Source organism: Rhipicephalus sanguineus, chromosome 5 (genome assembly GCF_013339695.2).
Source record: "Rhipicephalus sanguineus isolate Rsan-2018 chromosome 5, BIME_Rsan_1.4, whole genome shotgun sequence".
NCBI classification, from domain to species: Eukaryota; Metazoa; Arthropoda; class Arachnida; order Ixodida; family Ixodidae; genus Rhipicephalus; species Rhipicephalus sanguineus.
Genome location: NC_051180.1, coordinates 87992047 through 87999953, shown reverse-complemented (window position 1 = coordinate 87999953; position 7907 = coordinate 87992047). Strand labels below are relative to the sequence as shown.

The window sequence follows — 7907 nt, the reverse complement described above, 5'->3', positions numbered from 1 at the left end:
CTAATCAAATCTCCCCCACCCTCCTTTTTGTTTCTTGAGCTCTTTGTCGTTGGCGATGTTTTAGATTTTTACGAAGGCAACAGTGCCGTGTAAGAGATTTTGAAAGGTACAGTTAGGAAGATATAGAACAGTGATAGTCGCTCGTAAAACATTTCCTTGCGTTTTCTTTTTTCAGGTTCCGGCTGTTTAAACCGGCGGATCCAGCGGAAGCAACTCTTCGAAACATTTTCGCTCTGAAATTACTTTAAAACGTACCATTAAACGAAATGACGTTATTTTATAGCAGTTTACACAGTTTAACATGTAGCAGTTATAGCAGGTTCTTACAGCAGTTAGTGTCTTGTGAGCTCGGCCCGACAGCATCTACGCCTGAAGAAAATACTGTGCGTCAGAGTTAGAGGTTTATTGGTTTTCACCGGATACTAAAATATTTGTAGAGTGCTGACCAATGTGGTCATCATGTTCCAACTCGCCGATATTTAAAGAAACATTACTAAGTCTTCTTTTTGAAGAAGCACGCCATTTTACTTACGTAGTCACTTAGCAAAATCTTAATTTTAGAACTTTAAGCGCTTGCACTGTGAACCAACTTGTAGCGTCAGATTTTACACATGAGAATAAAACTGATAAACACATAATAGCTAGAGACATAAAGGAAGAGCAATTTCGTGGATACGCCGGCACGAGAACAAATGACTTGGACCTATAACTCCTTGCCTTTCTTGGCATAATTGTAATATTTTCGTTGACATAGCCCTGCCTAAAGTTACTTAAAATGCATTTCAAGAATCAGTGTCTTAGTGATTAAAAATATTGCAGTGAGCGTGAAGTCCTATTAAAGAAGTCGCCATACGACATGAGGATCTTATTTAAAACTGAAGTAGTCGGCAGAGCGACCACTCCGGGAAGGTGTTGGTACTGGATTAGAACCACAAACCAGGGCAATTTTTTCGTCACTTAGGAAGCCTTCTTTCTTAGAAATCATTGGCAGTTTCCTTGTAGCTGCGAGCACGTTAAAGAACCCCAGGTGGTCGAAATTTCCGGAGCCCTCCACTACGGCGTCTCTCATAATCATATCGTGGTTTTGGGACGTTAAACCCCAGATATTATTATCCTTGTAGTTGCGAGCGATGAACGAATGAATAGCAATTTTAAAGACGATAGTCTTTCTTGGGATACTTAAACGGAGAAATTTTGGTCTGTCTGTCTGTCTTTCTGTTTGTCGGCACGTCCCTCGATTCAGCCACTCGGCCAAAGTTGAACCACTTGCCCAAGGGCCAGCCATCTTGAACGGCTGACTAGGTTCATACTTGTGTACATTGTCGATGAAAAAGCAAACATTACGCATATCTGAGGCGCAACATCACTAGGTAAGTATTAGGTGGTGTGTTCCTTTAATAGAAAATGCATACATACGTAATTCTAAAGACCTTAGTTTCTTAAGCTGCGCTGAAAATGCGACTGCGCTGAAACTTGCCTTCCTCTGGGCCCTCTGCACGAGCTCATTGTTGTGTTTCGGTTTCGGTTCTGTATTGCACTGTACGAATGCCGTGGGGCGCCGCTCTGGCATTCCTGTTTTCCCCAAGCGACGTGTAAATAAAAGAGTGTGTGGAGAGCACTCGTTGAGTGCGGACGTTTCTTCTGCTTCAGCGCTTTGCGCCAAACCGGGTGTTCGGGCTGGCTGGCGTCCCCGCCAGTCGCGTTGGTCACCGCCGTTCTTCGCCTGCTGCTGCGCCGGGACTACCATCCCGCAACACAGCACTCATGTTTCCCGACGTATTGCCAGATGGCGTCCATATCTCACGCAGCGCCTCTTCTATCGTCTTTGGACGACATTTGCAGCGAAGCACGCAGATACGCGGCCAATTTTTCTCTTCGATAACCATTCCTCCTCCTCGCGGTATTCCGTAGAACGGATTCACCAAATCTGCCGTCGTACGACAGGGAGGGTCGCTGAGCAGCTACAAGGTGTTTTCAGTGACCATGCAATAGTTGCTGAAATGATGATGATAAGTATGATGACGATGATGCATGGGTGACTGGTACCTAGCAACTCAGGGGAATCGGCCGCGAGTCGGACGGATCAAGATACAATTATCAATTTATACTAATTATGCAGTTAATTACAAACCTCTTAATGATTTAATCCTTCAGAAACGGCCTATGCTTGCTTGCTCTTTTTTTTTTCGGAGTATATACTTCAAGTCACTCTGAAGGACTTTCGCAACAGTTTCAAGACGTGTCGTACCTGAGGGAATAGGCTAAAAAATATGGTTGCTTATGAGCAAACCCCCGTTTAATGATAATTGAAGGTTTATAAAACTGGGAAAGAAAGCTGCATGAAGAAACGGAAGAAAGAATTACGCTCTGTACATTTCTTGCTCATAATTAATGAGTCGAATAGGGGTTTCTGCATTACCACAGGCAGCGAAAATGATGGCTGTGAATATAGTAGTAGTAAGTTAACTAAGTTTGACGCGGTAAATTAACGCCCCTCTTTGAGCAATATTCTTGCGGAATACAACTTTCCTCGAATTTACATAATTTGGTTTCTGTGCGGTGTGTGAAAAATCTGGTATGATACTGGGAGAAATGAGCTTCTGTTGACTGCTGGAATAGAAATGGTAACTGTTTAGAAAAAGTTTATTTAGACTATGTACAAAAACAAAAACTTGGTAACATTTCGGTAATCAGGGGTACAAACCTCCTTGGTACATACACGTCGGCAGAGCTACGTGCCACGTCAAACACCACTATCTTGTAGTGAACACATCATTACTCTAATATACATGACTACAACTGTGTAAGAATGAATTTTGAGACTAGCGCTAAACATAGGGGGTGTTGCTTGAGAAGGATCAGTTTAGAACCACTGTAACTACACCAGTTTAATAGGTTGTTGAGGTGTGCGTGCTTGTACGGCCATCTGCGAGGAATAGTATTGATATGCATTGTGCGCGAAATGGAACCGAAAGTTCATTGCTTTTAGGCAATTTGCATTTATTTTCTGTGGCTTAATAACAAAGCAGACACAAGGACAAATTGTTTTGGGGCAGCAAAATTGAGCTTCGTGTTGTAACACTCCATACGCCGAAACATTTGATAGGCATATTCGTTTGGTCTTGGAGGTCTTGAAGTGGGTGTATGTACAAGCTCTACGAGTCCTATAGCTTGTGAACTGCAGCGCTAAGCACTACGGTTTATATCCGTGAAAAATGAATTTCAGCTTCCGAAGTGTCCCTGTGCGTGAATAGTTCGAGCAATGTCCTTGTGTCATGAGCTCCTTGGCGAAGTTCTCCAACTCGGCCTTTCCTTCTTCTGTCAGAAGCGAATAGACGGGGTTCATCGGCAAAACAAGACCTGTGAACATGAGAAATATATTATTATATGCCTTTGAGATTAGGTTTTGGCTGTTCAATGATCGCGGCATATATCAAATATGTATATTTCACCCGGCCGGTGATGGACTGCGTCATGCACGTTCCAGCACCTATGTGAGAACTTCTGCAGTCGGAAAGCGAGACAGGAAAATGAGGAAAATAGTAGTGGCTGCTTATAGGGCTGTCGTGTTTTATTTCAATTCAGTGAACTCAGATGCGTCAAATTTTACCGACGCGAAGTAGAAAACGCGTACTTTGCATGTAATTTCAGCCACTTTATCAATGATTACCGGAAGGCTAACTGATAACCGGTGAAAACAGAGAACGAATGGTTTCAATAACAGCGATAATCTCCGATTTCACTGAAGGATTTTTGAGCCTGAACTTATAATCCGGAGTGCTCATTTACACGCCATGTCGTCATGACACTGGTCAAATTTCAGAGCCACTAAACGTCACATTTCTCTTTTTGACAACCAGATGTTGTCGCTATCACTAGGCTCACCTGTGCTAGGAACTAAATCTTTTGAGGGGAGCCTGTCAATAAGGTAATTATATTGAGCAGCTTGGATTGTTTAGGTTATTGGTAGCACACGCAACAATAAGACAGTATCGGCTTTTCTTGTTTCACGAATAGTTCATAGTTTCCAGAGAGCCAATATTGCGCCGTCTATGCCTCACAATGGTTTCAGAATGTTTTCCTATACAGCAGTCTAAATGTTGAAGCCGTTCTGGATATTCACGGACATAGAATACTGAACCGTTTTCACTCGCACACGAGTAAATTGAAGTGTTTTTTAAAATTAGTATTTGTAATGAATTGGATGTTCCACAGATCACGTATGGAAAAACAAGTCAATTTCGCCTCAAGGGCGAAGCAATGAATGCAATAGCAACAAATTGGAATATTACACGAAGTAAGCCTAGCAGCGAACTTTATTGTATTCGATCTCACGTAACTCTACAAAACGCTGGTGTAAGGGAACATGGCCGCTTTATGGAGCGAAGCGGTATTTCGTGCTGTCTGCCGTCTCAACGCGAAGTAAACGGTGACAGCACAACATTTGCAAGGGTATACTAACCGTCTACTGATGTCTGTCGACATACCGCGCGCGACCGCAGCCTTTTGATCAAAGTTCGAAGTTACCGCTCAAGTCACGCAGACTCCCCCTCCCCCCTCCACTACCGGTGCTCCTTCATGCTCTATCACACGGCGAAAGACGGGCGGGGCGTTTCCACACTGCTTGAGGAGCCATCGAAGGCAGGCTTCGCACGCGGAGCGATGTTATCGCATGCGCCCTTCGTGCGACAGAGATGGCCGGCTCGTTTCATCTCTGCTTCAGCTACGTTCGGCGCCAGCGTTCGCAAGCCTTTACTCGCGCGTAGAACTTACTGCGCGCGTTTTGGTTTTATCGATTTGGACTTTATACAGAACATGACGGCGACGCAATAATCCGACCGAGAGTGTCCATATGATTGCTATCGCCATAATACAGATGTAACAACCAAGTATACTAAAAGCACCGAAAAGATTGTGAGACCCACCGCTTTAGTGACGCTGAAAACACAAATCTAGGCGAGGCTGTTGTGAAACTAAACAAATATATTGTGCTCTGGGCTACAGCGCATGGCGTCTCTTTTACTATATATCAGAAGGTGGAAATCAGGTGCTAGTCTCTATGTAAGCTGAAAATATGACTTCAGTGTAAACATCTTGGACATCGTCAGTCTCGCCGTCGTGTCAGGGGCGATTGGCTGCAGCCTCCGTGACAAGCTCAATACACAGTCATTAGTGAATTCTTTATAACACGAAACTTCACGAAGTCTGGAAAGAATACTTCAGCATGGAAGTTATAGGCTAAACGAGGACCTGCTTATCCTGTTAACTGTTTTTTCAATGTCTCTTGCTAACTTGCAAACTCATTATTTTGAAGAGCACTTCATTATTCATCAATTTACAGTAATTACTTGCATATTGTAGCTGAGACTGCCTTGCAATGCTTGCAAGCAGGGTGTCGGAACGAAATGTTTTTCGTTTCGGTTTTAGTTTCGTTCCACTGCAAAAAGTTCCGTTCCGTTTCTGTTCCGGAACGAAAAAAAAAATGTTCCGTAACGGTTCATAACGGTTTTTTTATGGAAAAATTTGAAGTTAAGGTAATCATAACGAACATTGGATTTGTGATGTAGTTACTTGCCCTGCTCTTAGGAAAGTGGGACAAGGGTAAAATACGTTCTTCAGAGGAGCGGAAGTAACTGTACCACGAATTTCTACCAACTAGCACAAACCAGTATTGATTTCAAAGTCATAAAAATCACAGCATATCCACGGAGTGAATTATGATGAGTGGGCGAAGCTGCGGAGGTTCATCGGTAAACCGTGAATCTTCATAGAATTCTGCCCAGTACATCATCACCGACGTGAGATCGGGCGCGTTTATACTAAAGGTTCGATGAGAGTTATGACGACTTGCAGCTCACTTTAATTTTACATGTACGCTGTGAATTTTCATTGTTTAATCTCGCACAGGAGAAATCGCACACACGCACTACCTTGGAGGTCAAAATCCAGTCCCTATATATACGGGGTGGTCAGTGAACGGTTGTGCAGCGCGAGCGGTCGGTTTTTTCAATCAAGACGCTGCCGCGACGCTGCCTGCGTCGGCGCCGCTGCGCCGCGAGGCAAGATAGGGGGGGGGGGGGGGACCGTAGGAGGACCATGAGGCGATGCGAAGCCGGAGCACTTGCACGATCGCGTTCCGTTGGCGTTCGTTGGGCATGCTACCGACCTCGCGTCGTGGAACGCGAAGAGGGACGCTACGCGCGTCGTATCTTCCATCTAGCCTGGCCGTTAAAGGGCCCCTCACCAGGTTTGACAATTTTGAGCTAACGAGCGCAATGCATACACTGGGTGTTCACGATCACGTCAGCCAAAATTTGCAACGCTACGCGCCACGGAAATGGGTCAAATTTCAAGGTGAACGCTGCTTGCCCTTCCTCGCGGGCGCGTGCTTTAGAGAATGAGGGGATGACGTACATGAGAAAATGGCCCTACGTAGATGGTAGTGCTGTGACGTCGCTCCTCTACGTAGACGACTGTGCTCTGACGTCGCCAACAGTAGCACGTGACACTGCGACAATTATTTGACACGACATGTGTAGTTTTTGTAATTTGTTGCTTGGATAGATTAATAAAAGTTGTGAGAAATAATGAGACACACAAAGGGAATGTGTGCGTCTCTTTCATTTTTTTTTTTTTTCGTGAATTGCAGCGAGATGCGGGGCTAATGTGTCTCCCTTTCCTATGCGTTCGTGTCCCCGCGGTTAGCGCATCGAGCAGACGCCAGCCCTGGAAACGAAAGTAATGTTCCGGCGCGTTCGAGCACTCATTATGCTCATTTATTCTACCGCGTCCAAGTAAACGTTAATGCGGCACTGGCTCATGATACCGCCACTCTCGTGCCCGTACAAATGTCTCAACTTTCATGCCCGTTCCGCAGAAATAGGCAGTACACCACAGAGAACGCCGACAAAACGCCCACGGCCGCTGCATAAAAAAAAAGGCAGCGGCCGTGCAACGCCGCTCGCGTGCTGGGGCTGTCTCGGGCACGTCATGCGCACGTGACCATGCATGCGCATGACGTGTTCATGCGTATGTGTCAAGTGAAGAGGGCAGGGAAGGGATTTGGCTTGCTAAGGCTACACGGGGCGAGTGGCAAGGGTTTGAAACTCGCCTCCTGCATCATGGTTTCGCGCCGCTACAAATTATTGTTTTTCTCAGTTCCTAATGGAGCGATTTGAAAAATTCTTGCGGCATGCTGCTCCTCCTTCGGCACACAACAACTTCCAGCGCCTAACTAAAATTTGCTATGTGTCCTGGTGAGGGGCCCTTTAATTCTTACAGGGCGAGCGGGGAACGCGGTCGACAGGCGGGCGAGAGGGGGGCAGCGTAGGAGTGGAGAGAGAAGGGGAGGGGACGCGCATGCGCTCGAGCTCATCGCGGCGTTGCGCAGGAGAGAATTTCGGCATGTCTAGCCCGCGTTTCAGAGGAAGAGTGGAAAGGGGGAGTGGAGAGGGGTATGGGAGAGTGGTAGAGGAGAGGGGTATGGGAGAGGGGAGGGGAAAGGGGAAGGTGAGAGGGTGAGTAGAGATGGAAAGGGGAGAGGGGTAGAGGACATGGGGAATGGTGAGGAGGAGTGGAGAGGAGGTGTGTGGAGAGGGTATGCGCATGCGCAGTAAGGGTGGTCACCCCGCACACCACCACCACCACCGGACAGATACTGCCGTTTACTGCCGGCTGCCGGGAGATACGCCGTACAACGGAGACGTGACAAGGTTGGACTAAGAGGAGCTACGCCCCTAATATTCATTTTCTCAAAAGACAAATACGAATTTTTTAGTGGGCTCAATGCTTTGTGTCAAGGCAGTGAGCACGATCTCAGAAGCAGCACGTCATTGAGTGTACTCTCTGATGTGCGAGTCCGCTGTTCTGATAAAGAGATCGCTAGGCCTGCGCGACACACGCAGCAC

At 46.2% G+C, this 7907-nt stretch overlaps 2 protein-coding genes across 2 annotated transcripts in view; one reads left to right on the top strand and one right to left on the bottom strand.

The window, feature by feature from the left end:
* Positions 1-280, top strand: part of LOC119392902 (disintegrin and metalloproteinase domain-containing protein 10-like) — a 27875-nt gene extending 27595 nt beyond the window's left edge. Inside the window, exon 4 of the mRNA XM_049415579.1 lies at positions 176-280. The gene's annotated coding sequence lies outside the window, so the exon portion shown is untranslated. The remainder of the gene's footprint in view (positions 1-175) is intronic.
* Positions 1-7907, bottom strand: part of LOC119394807 (trans-1,2-dihydrobenzene-1,2-diol dehydrogenase) — a 175160-nt gene that overhangs the window by 131464 nt on the left and 35789 nt on the right. The gene's annotated exons all lie outside the window — the stretch shown is intronic.